Source organism: Cebus imitator, unplaced genomic scaffold (genome assembly GCF_001604975.1).
Source record: "Cebus imitator isolate Cc_AM_T3 unplaced genomic scaffold, Cebus_imitator-1.0 Scaffold49, whole genome shotgun sequence".
Lineage (NCBI taxonomy): Eukaryota > Metazoa > Chordata > Mammalia > Primates > Cebidae > Cebus > Cebus imitator.
This window is the reverse complement of record NW_016107364.1, coordinates 694,908-714,185: the sequence shown is the minus strand read 5'-3', so window position 1 is coordinate 714,185 and position 19,278 is coordinate 694,908. Positions and strand designations below refer to the sequence as shown.

Here is a 19,278-nt window from a genome sequence, read left to right as displayed (position 1 = left end):
CATATGCAGAAGGAGAAAGGACGGAGGCTATTAAAATAACTTAAGTAAGAGATCATGGTGGTTTTTGATTAGAATAATGGTGGAAATGGAGAGAAGTAACTAGATCCAATGTAAGATATAAAATAGAATATTAGTTTACAAAACTACTGTAATTACTATTTTCAAGAAACAATAAGAAGGTACTATACTCAGAAATTAAGGACGCAGCAAATTAAAAAATTTAAATAATAATAAAATATAGTCTGCTAGGAATTTTTTAAAATATGTCAAGAAAAAATGTATTAGAAAAGTTGGGTGACAGAGTTGAGTATTGGAGTGTACTGAAGTTTAGTCCTGGTGCCCGTTGTGTTTCTGATCTACTACATTGGACAGTTCATGTACCCACTGCATTTGTACTGATGCAACGCTGCAGATCTTTAAGTGTCTCTCTCCAGCCTGTAGCTCTCCACTGAACTTTGAATGCACATATCCAGCTTCCTACTCAACACCTCTAAAGGGCATCCCACACTGAACACATTGGAAAGCCAAACTCAGAACGTCTTCAAAACTGTTTCTCTGTCAGTCTTTGTCACCTCAGTAAATATCGATACCATCCTTCCCAAAATTATTGGATATGTTAACTTACTTATTGCTCTCACGTGCCACATCCAAACTAAAGCTAACTAAATCAGCTTGCCCTTCACAAAACATAATAAATTCAGTTACTTCTTTCCATTTCCACCATTATTCTAATAAAACCCCACAATGATCTCTTGAGTTATTTTAATAGCTTCCGTCCTTTCTGCTTGTGCATGTGGCCTCATTCTTCCTTTCTCAAGATAGCAACCAAATAAAGCTTTTAAAAAGCAATTCAGATGATGAAACTCTCCTGCTCAATTTTCTTCTGTAGCATCTCAATCCATTTATTATATAAGTCAAAGTCCTTATTATCCACATGGTCTGATAACTCCTCAGTCCTCATCTCCTACACTTGGTGCTTATACTACTCCAGACCCGTGGGCTTCTCACTGTTCCTTTTATGCTCTAGGCATGGAGAAATAAAAATAAATAAATAAAAAGCAATAAGTATTAAATAAAATACTATACAACTAAAGCCATTAAAACAATATAGCAGGGAAAATTGATGAACAGATTAATAAAACAACTATACTTTCTCCTTTAAAAACAGAATTACTTTGAACATTTTAAAACTGTACTTTGAACTCAAAATAATTTTGTCACTTCCCTGTTCAACTTTAGGTTTAGATTAATGGATTTGTAACTAAAATCTAATTAGCAGCTGAAAAGTTTAAAGAAGTGAACTTATAGATGCTGAAGATGATTAATTTAGTGAAATTATGAATGTCATCCACAATTGATATAACATATTAGTTAAATTGAAAGTGACAGAAAGACAAAGTACTCTATGAGGTGAATTAGTCAGCATTAGAAAGCATTTTCCAAGTTCTTGTCCTTTTATTTAATATTTATTTAGTATTCTTTTTTTTTTCCTGTTTGTACCATAACATAATTCCAAAATCACTGTTTAAAAGTCCTCTGTTTGTACTGCAATGTTCATGAAAATTTAAACCAGGCAATTTGCCATATTGTTGATCTCAGAAATATCTGCTATACTTCAATATATAGTATTGATAATTATATATATTTAAAGTACTTATATATGATAATTTTATAAATATATATTACATATATATTTATAGGTAATATAGAATACATTTTATATATTTATATATATAAATTTATATATATATATTCATATATAGCATAAATATATACTTTTATATATACACTTATATTTACTGTACTATACTTATATTTACTGTAATCCTTGGCTGAATTGTACATGGTGGACAATAGCCTTGTTCAAAGACTCTTCCTTGGACTTATGCAAAGAATGTTTTTCCTGCTTCCACACTGCTCAGATCTCTGTGCTGTTTCCCCTTTTCTCTCTGCCTTGCCTGGTTTCAATTGAAATTTCCCTTCTACATTCATAACTCCAAAATCCTACCAATATATATAAGTATACTTATAGATATTTATATAAACATACATAAATATATAAATATGTATTCTATATTACATATATAAATATATATTCTATATTTAGATAAGTGTGGTATGGAAATACCTGAAGATAATGCTTAAGAAACAAAAGTGTTGTGTAACATAAAATATCTTCTTATTCATATATGGTAAAAAAGAAGAGTAATTACAAAAAGGCAAAAAAGAGAAACAAGAGAAACATGCCCTATTGCCATTTTGCCTCACATTTTAACCTTCAAAATGATTGAAGAGAATTAAGTAGTTAATGCAGACTCCAAAGTTCTGCTCTTTGTGAAATAATGCACCAAATATTTATGTCAACATTATTAACCATGTAGAATTGTTCAATCTTCCCTGAACACCAAATCTACTATTTCTGCCATAACTTTCAACAAAGGATCTTTCAACTTCTTTCATAGGGAAATAAGAGCTTTGCATAGTAAAGTCTTCCAACTTCCTGTGTTGAAATATACAAATTTGCATGTCTTTACAGAAATCTTTTATCCTTTTAAATAACTTAAATATCTCTTCTTTTTTTAACCATATTTAATATTTATTTGTTTATTTACATATTTTTATTTTTTAGAGACAGGATCTTCCTCTGTTGCCCATTGAGTTTCTGTAGCTGGAATGCAGTTGTGTAGTCATAGTTCATTGCAGCTTTGAATTCCTGGGCTCAAACGATCCTTCCACCTCAGCTGCCCAAGGATGTAGGATTGCAGGTACATGCCACCACACCTGTATCTCTTCTAAAGTCAAAGTCTAATCACTCCAATTGCACTCAGAATTTCATACCTTTAGGGTACCTGGCAAATTCATTCTAGGGGTTGTTTCTCTCTCGCATCTTGAAATTTCTTGGGTTCTTCTCCATTAGCATTTAATTGCTCAATACTTTCCATTTAGGTTGGGGATGAGGGAGTGTGGAAGATCAAGGGTGGAAGGATAATCATTTTTAATTATTATTTTACTTTAAGTTCTGGGAAACATTCAGAACGTGCACGTTTATTACATAGGTATACACATTTCATGGTGGTTTGCTGCATCCATCAACACGTCATCTAGGTTTTAAGCCCCACGTGCATTAGATATTTGTCCTAATGTTCTCCCTCTCCTTGTCCCCACTCCCTAACAGGCCCGGCTTGTGATGTTCCCCTCCCTGTGTCCATGTGTTCTCATTGTTCAACTCTGACTTATGAATGAGAACTAGCAGTGTTTGGTTTTCTGTTCCTGTGTTAGTTTGCTGAGAATGATGGTTTCCAGAGGCCTCAGAAATAACATCACATGTCTACAATCACCTGATCTTCAACAAACCTGACAAAAACAAGCAATGGGGAAAGGATTCTCTATTTAATAAATGGTGCTGGGAAAACTGGATAGCTATATGCAGAAAACTAAAACTGGATCCCTTCCTTACACCTTATACAAAAATTAACTCAAGATGAATTAAAGACTTAAACGTAAAACTTAAAACCATTAAAAAAAAACCTAGAAGAAAACCTAGGTAATACCATTCAGGACATAGGCATGGGCAAAGGCTTCATGACTAAAACACCAAAAGCAATTGCAACAAAAGCCAAAATTGACAAATACGATTTAATTGAACTAAAGAGCTTCTGAACAGCAAAAGAAACTATCATCAGAGTGAACAGGCAACCTACAGAATGGGAGAAAATTTTTGAAATCTATCCATCTGACAAGGGTCTAACATCCAGAATCTACAAGGACCTTAAACAAATTTACAAAAAGGATAATCTTTTATCCAGTCTTCGAGTTTCCACTCAGGTTCTTTATTTCCTCTTATTATCAAGTGCCTTGAAAGAGTTGCTGCACTCACCCTTCTCACTTTCAGCCACACAATATTCTGTTCTGCACTTTCTTGAATCATTGGCTGAATTATACATAGTTGGCAATGCACTTGTTCAAAGACTCTCTTGGGCTTGTGCAAAGAATTGTTTTCCTGCTTCTCTCCTGCTCAGATTTCTGTGCAGTTTCCCCTTATCTCTCTGCCTTCCCTGGTGTCAATTCTTGATGCTCCAACCCAGAGTTAGCCCATTTAGTGTCATGGCTTAAGCCATCATCTCTCTGTTCATTGTTTAAATTTCCTTTCTATATTCATAAATCCAAAATCCCACCAAACATATTCGGAATGAAATTCACTGTCTTTTTCCCTCACATTTTCCTTCTTGTTGATGTGTGCTCTTGGTGAATGGCTGCCTGGCTGATAAGGTCAGAAATCTTTAACTTTTCCTCCTCTGTCACCTCCTTGCATCTTCATGCATTTCCAACATTTGATTAATCACCAAGCGTCGGCACTTCCTTCATCTGTATATTTCTCAGCTATCCACATATCTCCTCCCTCACCAAGCTTAGGACACCTGAATATTTCCTCCTATTTTACTGTAACAGGCTGATAACAGTTTCCTCATCCTGCTCACTCTTCAAATCTCTTCTTCACATAGAAATTTGAGTCCTTTTTGGAAATTGTGATCAGATTGACCTTGGTCAAGAAATTTTGTTAGCTCTCCCCACCGCCTTCATGTTGATACACACATTTTTTTATGTGGTTCTTGGGATAAGTATTGAATATCAATTAGCTTAAGGGTATATGACCACGTATTTAACAGTCAGGTTCTGGTAACAATATATACTTATGAAAGGTGAGGAACGTAAGAAGGAAATGTGCCCAAAGAGTACAGTCAAATGCAATGGACCCAGAAATATGTGACAGCAAGGTTAAAATTACAAATAATATGTATTATTTATCGATGCACAGAGAAGTCTTCAAAGGGGCAGATAAGCCACAGAGAAGCAGTTTTTTGCTTCAAGAAATTTAACCAAAATCCCTTTAAAGTGCATTTTTACATAATTCCCTCCCTTAACCTTAGAGAATGGTAGAAAAGACACTGAAGAATGTTTAGCTTTAGCAAATGAAAATGTTAATGTATTCTTCAAATCAAAATAAGGACGTCAAATAACTTATCTTAGTCGTCTTTTGTTCTCTTGCTGATGTATCTTTTAGTTTTAAAAGTTTTTGTTAAAATGGTTTATTTATTTACACTCAAAAATGAAATTTTTAGTGAATTTTAAATATTGACATTAAAAAATGAGTATTTTAACTCAGCTTTAGAAAAAAATTGGTATACGGACTTGGAAGCATGAAATTAAGAAGTTTGTTTTTCTGAAAATGTAATGAAAAGAAATATCATTGAGAAATAATATGCTCAATGATAACTGTCTGGATCTTTCTCTTACGTCAGAAGCTATATATTTTCTTCCCAAAACAGTAGCTCCAAGAACTATAACCTTCTTTATCTCCCTCTAGTTTGGATTGATTAATTCCCTTCCACTCCCCCCTCTCTCTTCTTTCAATAACACCATATAGGTGCTAAAAGCCTGGGCTCTGACCAATGAAAAGAATTGTCCTTTAAGTCAGCAACCCACAGGCAGTGGCACCAAAAGCCTCACCCACAGCCCCTAGGACAGTAGCCACAGAGCTGGCAGTTTCCACTCTCTCAGGGAGAAGCAGTCAAAAGCTGACCCCTCAGCACAAATCAGAGCCCAGTATGGAGAGAGCATAAGTGCTTCTACGCCCAGAATAGGCAAGCTGTGGGCAGAGAAAGGGAAGATTTTGCAGCCACTCCATATTTAGAAACGAGGGTAAAACTGAACTCTTTTCCACTACTATGATCTGCTCCAGAAGATCTGAAGAAACAAAAGGATCTAAATAAATCAAGAACTTTGCCCAGGCTGGAGATGAGTGACAAATGGGAAGATAGGTGAATGTAATAGTGTGTGGGAAGACGATGCTGAGAACTTCAGCTCTTCACATGGCTGCCAGCCCTACAGACAACAACACAGTAAGAACCAAGACAACCACTCTGGACTGATGTAGCTGGGGAATCTTCAGGGCTATTCCCAGGTACCACATCAAGTGTGAGATCCCACTCTAGGAGTGATACATGAGCGGGAAGATGAGTGCAAAGTTAGCTGTGGTGTATCAGTGCTGGCCACAGGGACTTCACAAGTTTCAAATAAGACTCAAGTTTCCTAGGGAGCAACAGGACTGACATGCCAAAAAGAGTGAGCCCTGCACTCAAAGCAATACCACTGCTATGGTAGCAAATGTACATTGCCATGGGAAGAGACCAATTGTAGATAGTGCTATGGGAAGATAAAGGCTGATTTGAGCCCATCTTCTTGTTCCAGAACCGTTCCATCTCTTTTTTGAATGGGGTTCCCAAAGGAATGGCTTTTCTGATACAGAGCAGAGGGCTCAACTGGGCTCAGAGGCAATGACAGCCAACAGGTCTCTGCTAGAGTTCAACCATCTTGCATCCGGCCTGGACAAAAGTCTACACGCTGATATTTTAAATAGAATGATTATATCACACTTCACTATAGCAATGATATCTAAAAAACATAGAAATGTGATATTTACTATCATCTACTTACAATTTTATACTGTTATTTTATTCCTTCAATTTGTATTACCCCATGGCCTCTAGATATCTTACCATGACATGTGAAATGTTTATACTTGAGAAAGTTTTTATTCTATAATATGCAATAAAAATGTGTGTATAAAGTATGTATGTATCTATTATTACTATAAGCCCCCAAATATTTTTAAAAGTTTCTTTTGGATTTAATCACCTTAACAATTTTTATGTGAACACAATTGCTTAGAAATAAACAAGATAGTACATATTTTGATAATTATTAAATATAAACTAATAATTTACTAGAAATATATCTCAATGAGATAGATGAACATTTTTTTCAATTAATTTTTGTGTTCATGGATAAAATTACTGACAGAATGAGATAAGAATTATCATTCTTTTGTAAAGGCATTAAGAAAATTGATCACCCATGTTAGATAGACATGGATGAAGTTTTATTTTAGCAGAGCCATTGTGTTTTATTAAATATCCTTCTAAAGATATGGTAAAGCCATATTTTTATCTAATATCAAAATTTATGTGTTATTATTTATAAGCTGACCAGTCTGGTAGGTCATATTCCCATATTCTTATAAGGAGAAAATTAGAGACCACCTGAAATGTCAAAGGTTTGTTACCCATTGATTAGTTTATTTCACAACAATATTTCAACATATCTCTCTGTTAAGTACTCCCAAGTGTTTTTCCACTCTGGCAAAATGCTTCAAAATATTATTGAGAAAAAGAGATGAGTATGTCCTTCATTTGAAATGTGGGTAGAAGGTAATATAGGAAAGGAGAACTTGCTTGCAAAGTACTTCCTTAGGCAGATTAATTTATGAATGACTATACATGGAAGTTGTGAATCTGGAATTAAAAAGCATATAACTATTCCTGTGAGGAATTATAGGAAGATGGCAGTGGTATGATAATGATAATTATTCTAAAGTCTACAAATCTCTCAATAAAACTAGTCAGAGCAATGAAGTTAACAAAATCAAAATTATAGATGCCTACAACAAAGCGAGGTGAAAAGTTATCCTGTTGAACCCTAAGATACAAGTGGGTTAAGAAAATCTACTGACACTTCATGAATTACAGAAGATCAGCATCTATTAGAGAAAATATAAGAAAAGGAACAGGACATGAGAATATGAGAACTCCTGAGTTGGCAATAGTCACGCCTTGGCAAGTATGTCAGGCCAATGTAAAAACAGTAAGTAAAACTAGGAGAGTTCACACATTTTTACACAATCTGATTTGTGAGTGAATAAAAGAGGCTTGTGGTAAAGCCTAAAGAATGAAGACAGTTTGAATCCTTTATATTTTCGTAAACACAACAAAGCAAAACAGAAAACACAAAGCTTCCTTCAAAAACACACCCTCTACTGAGAGGAGAATACTGATAATAGAATTCAAATTGATAGGAACAGTGGCAATACAAGCAGAGAAATGAAATGATCCAGATAAAAGTAGGGTATGGGGCAGAGCCAGGCATTTTTGGAAAGAACCAGGAATATTTGGAAAGAACAAGAAATATTGTGGACATTTCGTGAAAATATCAAGAACAGTCAGCTCTTGAGCAGTGAAGCCAGAAAACGTTTCTGGATTCAATATCTTTTTATTATCAGCACAAAAATTAATTCCTCCAATAATGAGCAACAGAAAACAATCATAGTTGAATCATATATGATCTTATTATAAGGATAAAGGGATAAAAATAATGTTCTTAAAGATGGTGAAAGTATGCCACCGACAACAAAACAGTGGAAAATATATGCCCACTATAGAAAAAGAAAACCAGAGCTGAATTTTTTAATGCAATCTAAACAAAATTATTAAAACAATAAATAATATGATGCAGGAAAACCAGGAATTAGAAAAATGTAATAGTACCCAGGAAAGAGTTAGAAATAAAAGAAAAAGTCATTACACTTCAAGTCAGGTTTTATTTTCATGAAAAATGAAAAAGCAGGCAGGAGTAGGATCCCAATATCAGTATTTTAAATTAGCTGACTATACACAAAAATCTCAGCGTGCTTCTCTCTGGGTGACCTTTCTTGTTTTCTTCTTTGTACTTTTCTGTGTCTTCTATATTGAAAAAATAGAAGATATAAGAAAAGAAAGAAAAGAAAAATTGTTTCAGAATAAAGTAGAAGGAACAGAAGAACAAATTAATGCAACAGGATTCCTTGAGGAAAGATGAAAAGAAATAAAATGCCAAAAATCCAAAAGTAATGCAGATAGATTAAAAGTGTTTCAGGAAATATGACCAATACAGAGAGGCAAAACTAATTTGACATATATATCATGTTTCTCACTCTTTCCACTGAAATGGCCTAGAAATGATGAGCATCTCTGTAGCAATGCACATATTTATGCACAGATTATGGTCTTAAGATATTTCCCGCTGAAAGAACCCTGGACTCTAAAGAAATTGCTTTAGCCGAGTCTGAAACAGGCTGATTCCAGTATATCTTGTCATTCTATGAAGTTAGAAAACTATAAAGATTACTAGGATTACATCAATTGTACTCAACAGACAATATAAAGAGCTTTCTGCTTTCTAAATGTGGTAACTTTGAATATCAGTAAGGATAATATGGTAATAGATTGAAACACATCCAATAAGTTTCAATACATATGTTAACACTGATACTAAAAAAAATTATCAAATTTAATCAAGATTTAAGAATGGTAGTGATCCAATTCATTATTTTGATATTTGGTTAAGAAATGGCAGGTTCAGGGGTGGTGAGAAATGTAAATTTATCGCATGTCCTGACTTATTTAAATGAACAAACTATTATATGAGATGAAGTTTTCTTTATGTAAATATTACAACTAATAACTTGGGCAGAAATAACTGAACTGGAATATCATAGTTTTCAACCCTGGATTCATCTGTGGTTCTAGGCAATGAGTATCAGTCAGCTAACACCATAATGAGACACAAGCATAGATTATGTGCTTCCTAATAGAGAAACACACTGACACATTTCTATGAAAAAGTTTTGAAATTGAATCTAATCAAACCCCTTAAATCAGACTTTCATTTTATAGAAAATACAGAGGATAGAGTAAGTAGCAAACAATACTACAGTATAGGGTATTGTAAATTAAAACTCTACAGGATAAATGATCTATTTTTTAAATACATTATAAAAAGAGAAAAAGAAGAAGAAATAGATAAGAAAAAATATATATATTTATGTAAAACACACTTTAAAAATATATATCCAATAAAGATGTCTTTTATTTGCTTTCTGATTTAAAAATCATATTTCTTAGAAAATTGAAAATTTGAATACTATTTAATATTAACAAATTATTTTTATTTTTTTAGTTTTAAAATGTTGTTACATTTAGTGATAAATAAGTCTCTGTGTTTTGAGATACATGAAGTAATACCTCCAGACAGAATAATGTAAGGTAGAAATGTGGATGGGAATGATATAGACAAAAAATACTGTTCATGAGATGAGAATTATTAAGTATGGCTGATGGAAATGCTGAGGTTCATTATAGTATTCTTTCTGTTTTTGCACATAGTCAAAATTTTCCATAATAAAACATTCTAAAAATATAATATCTATGCTCACTTTTCATTCAGAGACATACTTAGAAAGTAGCCAAGCATAAAGATATGTGATCTATCTTAAAGTGCAAGATCTATTAGTCTAAATTCTTTTTGCTTGTTAGTAATTCACTAACAGAACCTGTCATCTCTTGTAGACATTATTACTTTTTGACATAGGCCTAGGTAACATACATGTAATAGGGGGCTACCTTTTTGCTTCTATATATGGCTGTGGGGGTACAGATGAACATGGTTGGTAGTTCATCCAAGAGTTGAACTAGTGAATCATAATTTTTTATAAATAAAAATACAAAAAATAATACATCCTTACTGTGTCTATTATAAATGATTCAAATGGTTGTTTTAAATCAGTACTGCCATTTTGTAATACCTGACTCAAATGCATTAAAATGAAGGTTCAATGCCTGTTTCAACAATCCAAGGTTAGACATTTTAGTTGATAGTTGATTTTTGTCCACAGAGTTACTGAAAGGCCAGGAAAAAGCCAATTAGACTCCCAAAGAATTATTTATTATTCTTAACAGATATATCCACAAGGTTACAAAGGATATCTCATGGTCAATAGAGAATTAATCATTGCTTGCACAGAATATTGATCTGAGAAATGTAATTCATATTTTATCAAGAAGTTATCTAGCATATATGTCAGATAAAATAAAAATATATAATAAGAGAATACAAGATGATGTGTAGTTTTTTATGTGATTGTTTATTAATCTATAAGATATATATTTGGAGAGAGATGATTATATATATATATTTGTTCAATCAGTAGAAAAAAGTTATGTTGTAAAATTATTGGTAAATACCTAGCTCTTTTAGAAACCAGTTGCTTTCTATTATTCATTTTTAATCTAAAAATATGGCTGCTTTTCCCTTAAATTTTGAGTTATTCATTTCTAAAAGCTTCAGATACTGAATGACAACAAGTAACTGTATTTCTTAGTCACAGTCTTCAAATAAAATGTCTAGCATTGAGCTCACCATGATGAACACCATCAGAGAGCGAAACCTGGGGGGTTACAGAGTATTCAGCAGGGTGCTGATCAATGCATACTTGTAAGAAAATTAACATCTGAAAGAATGAAAAGTAACAACCTCTAGGATTCACACAAGGCCGGTAGTAATCATCCGTGCTCTCAACAGCCAGAGTGGAGAACCTCATAATTCACAGTCCGTTAGGTAAAGCACTCCATCCTAATGATTTTGTCTCAGTATTCAGTAGGTAAAATAGCCCTAAGGTAATGCTACTCTGGTCTCAACTAACAAGAATTAAAAGCTTCAAGACATGAAAGGTATATTTCCAAGTAATGGAATTGGGACTCAGAACAAAGCTTAAGAATAATTATAAAAAGATGAAAATATTTAGTACCCAAAGAGGTAAAATTCATAATGACAAGTAACCGATCAAAAAGTGTATGTCATGCAAATAAATAGAGAAATATGATCCATATTGCAGAGAGAGAAAAAAAAAAGCACAAGTGATAAAATAAGCACAGTAGTCATCAAAAGAAACAACGTTCTTCATAGCTTGACAAAACTTCAGACAGGTTTACTTGTGACTATGGGCCCCTGACTTCCCTTTTCTCGGAGCATGTATTTTGAAAACAAAATCTTGTAAATTATTTTTCTGCTCCTTTAAATAATAAATATTTTCCCAGCTTCTTGACAGTTTTACATCCCAGAAATATTTATTCTAAAGACCTGAAAGCCGTCTCCTTAAAATGTATATATTAAAAACGATAGTGATCCTATTTCTCCCTTTCTCTTGTGGCAAGGTAGAAATCTTACTTCAGTGGGTGCCAGTTTGCAAAGATAGATCGTCAAATCACAGAGAATAACACTGGAAAACTGGGCACACCTCAAAGAGACTGATACAACCCATTGATCAAAACTCCCTAACATCCTCCAGTACTTTTCCAATAGCCCACCCTAGTGAGATCTCAATGACTGTCAATGGGCAGATGGTAGAACAGCTTCAAGCCACCTAATATACTGTAGCTGGCGTTCCTGGCAAAGAGGAGGGGAGGTTAAATATTTGAAAAATATAACGATGAGAAATTATCCAAATATAATAAAAAGTAGAAACCTACAGATCCAAGAATTTCAACAAACTCCAAGCATAAGAAATAGGAAGATCCTATCAATGCACATTACAATCAAATTACTTAAAACCAGTGATAAAGAAAAAAGTGTTAAAAACAGCCAGAGGGAAAAAAGACAATTTGATATCCACATCAATGATAAATCACTACACAGGTATGCTAAGTAAAAGAAGATAGAAGAAAAAAGTAAACAGTGTGGGATTCCATTTTTACACAATTCTAAAAAATGCAAACTAATCTATGATGACAGAAAATAGATTGGTGGTTGCCTGGTGGGAGCACCTCATGTGCAGACATCATGGGTAACAAAAGTGATTAGATGTCTTAAGGTCTATGGCAATATGTTACTCTCCAGAATTGAGACACCTTCCTGAGGACAGTACAGAGAATCCCAGATAGATTAAGTGAAAGCCTCAGATTAGATTTCCTGCAGTAGAATAGCATGAGCGCATTCATTGGGCCTTAAACTGAGTCACTAAAAAATAGACTAAAAATAAAAGTTTCAGAGTATAATGATACATGCACAAAGTTGTTTATTGAAAAATTGTGCACAGGGACAAAAGACAGAAAAGAGGATAATGTGCACCATTAGGAAAATAATGCAATACATTGTGGAATCACCACATTGTGAAACATTCTGAAGCCATTCAAAGGCACTAATTTCCTGGAGATTTGGCCATGAGATGTTGAGTAGGAAAAGTATCCATATGATTCAGTACATGAAAATTACAGAATACTATGGGTATCTGTATATACTTGTCATTAGTTATATGTACACCTATACTATGAATATATAGGTATAGTTATGCATACATATTGGCATATGGTTTTATATTGAGCATTAGAAAAATAAAGGAACCTGCAGTGAGTGATACAAGATAAGTAGAGAAGAAAAGCAAAAATATATATGCAAAAATAAAGTCTACAATAAAATTTTTAATGTAGGATAGGTATAAATTTACATAAATGCCTTGTGTTCATATGTACATGTAATTATTTAAAAGAAAATAGAGAAAACAAAAATAAAGAATGGATCATTTCTTAAACAAAAGATAAAAATCTGTACCTAACGTACAGTAATCAGCCAGTTTTCTTCCAATTCTTGCTTCATTTCTCAAAAAAGATTTCAGGAACTGTGGAGCAGTGCTTCTATGGAGACATAGGTGAGCTGCTCTGCACTGCATACTCAATGGAAAACACTCCCTCACTGCGATGGGAAACTTTTCAATTTTCTACATGTGAAAAGGAAATATGGGCTGATTAAATGCTCAAATAACCAACAATAAGTGCAACACTTTAACGTGCTTCAAAACATTCTTCTCCAAATCTTTGCATTAAATAAGGTTAGAAGATGGGTCTAACACACACACACACACACACACACACACACACACACACACACACATATATACTGTATGTGTGTGTATACTGTATAAGTGTGTGTATATATGTGTGTGTACATGTGTGTGTATATATATATATATATATACACACAATATATATGTGTATATATTATAAAACACATAAAGGTGCTTTATTTTTATCCACAATATTTAAATCAATCATAGCTATAAAAACAAATAAATAATTATTGTGATTTTAGGAAAACACCATGTAGAAACATCTTCAAGACATATTTTTGAAAGTGATACCATTTTAATTTATCACTTATAAACTTTTTAAACTCCACAGATTATTCTATAAGTTCCCTCTCTCATCCTCCTCCAGGAACCTGAGTCCTTCAGCTAATACAGAAGTTGAAATGATAGGATATGAAAGATAGTGGGGCACAGTGGTTCACACCCTTAATTCCAGCATTTTGGGAGACCAATGTGGGATGATCACTAGAGGCCAGGAGTTGGAGAACAGCCTGGGAAACACAGTGAGAACCTCCCCTTTTCCAAACATTTCAAAAACTTAAAAATTAGCCAGTTGTGGTGGTGCATGGCTGTCATCCAAACTACTCTAGAGGCTGAGGTGGGAGGATCACTCAAGCCAGGGATTTTAAAGCTTCAGTGAGCTAGGATATCCTGCCATTGCACTCCAGCATGAGCAACAGAGCAAGACTGTGTTTCTTAAAAGAAGGAAAAAATGGCTGGGTGCAGCGGCTGACACCTGTAATCCCAGCACTTTGGGAGGCCAAGGACAGCGGATTGCAAGGTAAGGAGATCGAGACCATTCTGGCCAACATGGTGAAACCCCATCTCTACTAAAAATACAAAAATTAGCTGGGCGTGGTGGCACGCGCCTGTAGTCCCAGCTACTCAGAGGTCGAGGCAGAATTATCGTTTGAATCCGGGAGGCGGAGGTTGCAGTGAGCTGAGATCCTGCCCTGGCAACAGAGCAAGAAAAAAAGGAAAAAGAAAAAGAAAAAGAAAGAAAAGAGAAGAGAAGAGAAAAAGAAAAGAAAGAAAAAGATGAGAAAAAAAGGTATTCAGAAGAAATGCAGGTTATACATTTTTTCCTATAGACAAATAGAGTTTTAAAATAATTAGCATTCTTTAATTCTTAATTACATGTTGCCTAAAGCTGTACAATAATTACTGTAATATAAAACTAAAAATATTGATGTTTGAGTATATTTTATTGAAATTAAAGTGCGCAATTTAACTTTATGAAGTAAAAACTTAGTGCCAACTCTGGTCACAATGAAAGAGCTTACATTTCCGCAAAGCCTTGGAAATTTAAATGTTTGCTTTTGTTTTCTGACTCATTCCTTCTCTACCAAACAGGAGAAAGTGGCCAAATCTAAAGTTTTCATTTAAGGAAAATAATATTTTAAAATTTTTATTTCTTACCTAAGACATGACTAACACATACCTGAATATTAATATTTTTTCTTATGGGAAAGAGAAAATTACACCATTTAATATTTTTTTCTAAATAAGTTATTCAGTTTCTAAAAATCATCATGTATATATTCTTTATTGAATTGTGCAGAAAAAGGTTCTGTCATAGCAGATAACAGAAACTCTGAAAACCTACCTAAAGTGAAAGGTACAAAATTCCGTTTATATGAAATGCCCAGAATAGGCAAATCTACAGCATAACATTAGTTAATGGTATTCTCAGGCTCTTAGGGCTGGAGAAAAATAAGGAATGACTATAAATGTATACTGAGTTTCTTCTTAGACTGATGAAAATATTCTACAGTTGATTATGGTATTAGTTACACAACTCTGTAAATATATTAAAAGCCACTTAGCTGTATTTTTAAGTGAATGAATTGTACAGTATGAGAATTATATTTCAATAAATCTGTTAATATATGTAAAGAGCAAAGGTTGTTTTATTCAAAAGGATTACAGCGATTATGCTTTCTGACTAAATTTTAAATCTCAAATAGCTTCTGCTTGGAGTACTCTTAATAAAATGATCTGAAACATAACAAGAGCTTTCACCTCTTAATTCATCTTATTGGCACCCCTATCTTAGGAAGAGTCAAAAACCCTACTCTCTCACCTCTTTACATATTTCATAAGTTAACATTGAGTATGTGGTTCAAAGAGGAATTTCCTAAACTAGAACTCTGTGTGTCCATCTTGCAATGGGACTTGAACACATGATGCTGCTTAATTCTTATGCAAATAAATTACTCTTGGAAACACTGTTTCTTATATAATGTTTTGCTAACGGGGTGACATAAAATGTGCTAATACATTCCCTAACTCTCCCCTCACATATGACATTCTTGAAATCTTTGGGAACAGGAGTCTGACCTATTTAAATATTTTCTGTGACCAAATCACTGACAAAATCTCACTTGCCTTTTAAGGGACTTTGTGCCTTTTTGTATGAGCAATGCAAACACAAACAATTAGCAAAAATCACTTACTTAGAAAAAACAAAAGTCAGAGCAATAGTGAATAAGATAAAATACGCAGTGCTAATTCTCAGCACTTTCCTTCGCATGCCCTAAAGTGTTCTTTATCTGCTCCCATTAAGCCCATCTTCAAGCAACTGCTGATACTTCTAAGAGTCAGACCCTGAGGTAGCAAGAGCCTACAAAGATTTTTTTCATAAAAAGGATAGTTTCTGTCCTCAGGGTGATTGAGCCCTATAGACAAAGAGGCATGTATTATAAGTGTGTATAATCACTTCTGCACCTGGCAAATTCAAGTTTTGCTTTTCAGGACTCTATAGAATTTTTTCCTGAATATTTCTGATCTGAGATTGATTGATTCCATGGATGCAAAACTCACAGAGGAGATATATACCTTATTTAACTTATTGTTTATATTGATGAGTGGGTTGACTTAAATATTTTTTTTCCTTTTTCTATTACACTTTAAGTTCTGGAGTATGTGTGCAGAATGTGCAGGTTTGTTACATAGGTATCACGTGTCATAGTAGTTTGCTGCACCCCATCAACCCGTCATCTACATTAGGTATTTCTCCTTATGCAGTCCCTCCCTTAGCACCCCCTCACCCCAACAGGCCCCAGTGTGTTATATTCCCCTTCCTGCATCCATGTGTTCTCCTGTGATCATATTTACATTCTGCTAGGACCTCTGTCAAGGTCCTGTTAGAGGCCTAAAAAGATAGGCGTCCCGAAACTCAGAACTTTTTTAGCTTCTTCTTATTATTATTATTAAAAATAATTTTTATATGTATTGTGGAGAACATATTAAACTAATATAAAGATACCTGATATTTATTTGATTTATTTGTATTTTTATTTTTGAACTAAACCAGTTTTGATTCTACAAAGGAGAAGTACAATTCCTCCTCTGCACATGTGGGTTCACAGTAAAGCTAAAAAAGTTTGAGTTTCAGAGCCCCTATATTTTCTAGGCCTCTAACAGGACCTTGACAAAGGTCCTAGCAGGATATAAATATGATCGCATGTGTGCCGAAGTGCAAACACACACTTTATTATAAGTGTGTGTGTGTGCTTATAGCACAACGTGTGCACTGGGTCACAGCACTATAAAGAAGAGGGGTGTCTAATGGAGTCTTGGGGGTTAACCTAAAGGAATGCAGAGGATCATAAATAAAGGGTTCATTGACTCTGATTTTTTTTTTTTTTTTTTTTTTTTTTTTTTTTTACAATTTGGGGATAAATAAAAATTGGGAATAAAAGTAAATATTTATTTGAAATGAGAAAACAACAATTGGCAAACTTTGGAGAGCTGACAAATACTATTAAAAAGAATCACAGAAAACATAGTAAAATCTAGAAAACATATTAAAAGTTCTAGTAATAATTTGAAAAATAACTAATACTTTTTCCCAGCATTTTGGCTTTATATACTCTAATCAACTTTTAGTATGACAGTGGTAAAGTAATATCATTTTTCATAGATAGCATTTAGTCTTTTTTCCAGGCTTTTTCCGATAGTCAATCATTTTTTGAGAATGAAATTGAGAGCAATAAGCTCACAATCTAACACAAAATGTATTTCTTGTTTGCAATATTCACTCTTTGAAGCTTCTATCCCACAAATGTAAGTATTCTTAAAAAAGTATATATTATGTAATTTTCACTTAGAAGTATGGTGCATTATCAAGTACATGTCAGAAATGGGAGAACTTCCCTATTGACTACGTATACATAAGAAACATATAAAAATATATTTCACTATCTATAAACTATATGTAGTCTCAACTTCAACTTGGCAAGATCACAAATATTTCTGCAGCCACTTCATTTCAATAAGAAGGAAGCAAGAATATTGGGTGAAAAGTCAGAGTCAAAACAGATATATTAACAAGTGTGTCTCAATTATCTTATGAAAAATGCACAAAAACACATGTAATCATATTTACATCTTGCTAGGATCTCTGTGATAGTCCTATTAGAGGCTGGGACAAGAAAGGGGCCCTGAAACTTAAACTTTTTGAGCTTCACGGTGAACCCACCTCTACAGAGGAGGAATTGCACTTTTTCACCTTTGTACAATCAAAAATGGTTTCGTTAAAAAAAAAAGTAAAAATAAATCAAACAAATATCAAGTATCCTTATGTTAGCACAATATATTTTCTACAATACATAGAAAATTATTTTAAGTCAACCTACTAATCAATATAAACAGTAAGCTAAATAAAGCATATACCTCCATATCCGTGATTTTTGTACCCATGGATTCAATCAATCAAAGATTAGAAATATTCAGAAAAAAATTCTACAGAGTTCTAAAAAGCAAAACTTGAATTTGCCAGGTGCCAATGGGCTATGTTGAATCCACATGAATGAAACGATGTGCAGGAATTATAAGTAATCTAGAAATGGTGTATTAGGAATTACAGGTAATCTAGAGATGATGTAAGTATATGAGAGGATGTGCATAGGTTGTATGAAAACACTATGCCATTTTATGTAAGGGACTTGAACATCTGTGGATTTTTGGTATCTGCAGAAGATCCTGGAAACAATTCCCCACAGATACCAAGGGACGACTATTTCATTTCAAATTTGAAATTACAAACTAGAAGCACACATAGCTCTTTCATTGCCAATAATAAACCTAGCAAAAGGAGAAAAAACATTGAGTGGAAAGAAACTGGCACTTGCAGCAGCAAGTAGACTTGGGTCAAGTTGTGGCTCTTTCAGTAAGATTGATGCATGAGCCAAGCCTCTGCAGAGAAACAGAACAAATAGTGTGTGTGTGTGTGTGTGTGTGTCTGTGTTTATATGAACATGTAAACACATTTGTATATATTTAGAGACATCGTATCTGGTATTATATATTAATAAGTTACAAATACACACACATGTGTATAAATACACAGATATTTATATATAAAGAGATTGTGGAAAGTGATGGTCAGAAAAAAAAAAAAATGTCCAAACTCAAAGGCAATCAGGCAGGAGGAGTTCCCTTTTACTCATGGAGGTTCAGACTCTGTTCTATTTGGACCTTTCACTGATTGGATGGGTGCCACCTGCACCGGGGAGGGCAATCAACTTTACCCCATCTATGGATTCAAATAGTAATTACATGGGCTAGTCAAGTTGTCACATAAAATTAACAATCATACTTGGTCTTTGGGATCTCTATGATATTCCTCCAGCTTTGCAATCTGATATTTAAAGCAGCGAATCTCAATGTATATGTCAAAATAATTAGCTTCTCCAAAGCACAGA

The 19,278-nt window shown here is 33.7% G+C and overlaps 1 protein-coding gene and 1 pseudogene across 5 annotated transcripts in view; both read right to left on the bottom strand.

Annotated features, from left to right (window-relative positions):
* CCDC102B (coiled-coil domain containing 102B) overlaps positions 1 to 19,278 on the bottom strand; it is a 388,839-nt gene that overhangs the window by 232,766 nt on the left and 136,795 nt on the right. The window lies entirely within an intron of this gene.
* Positions 5,867 to 18,253, bottom strand: LOC119471082 (annotated as a pseudogene).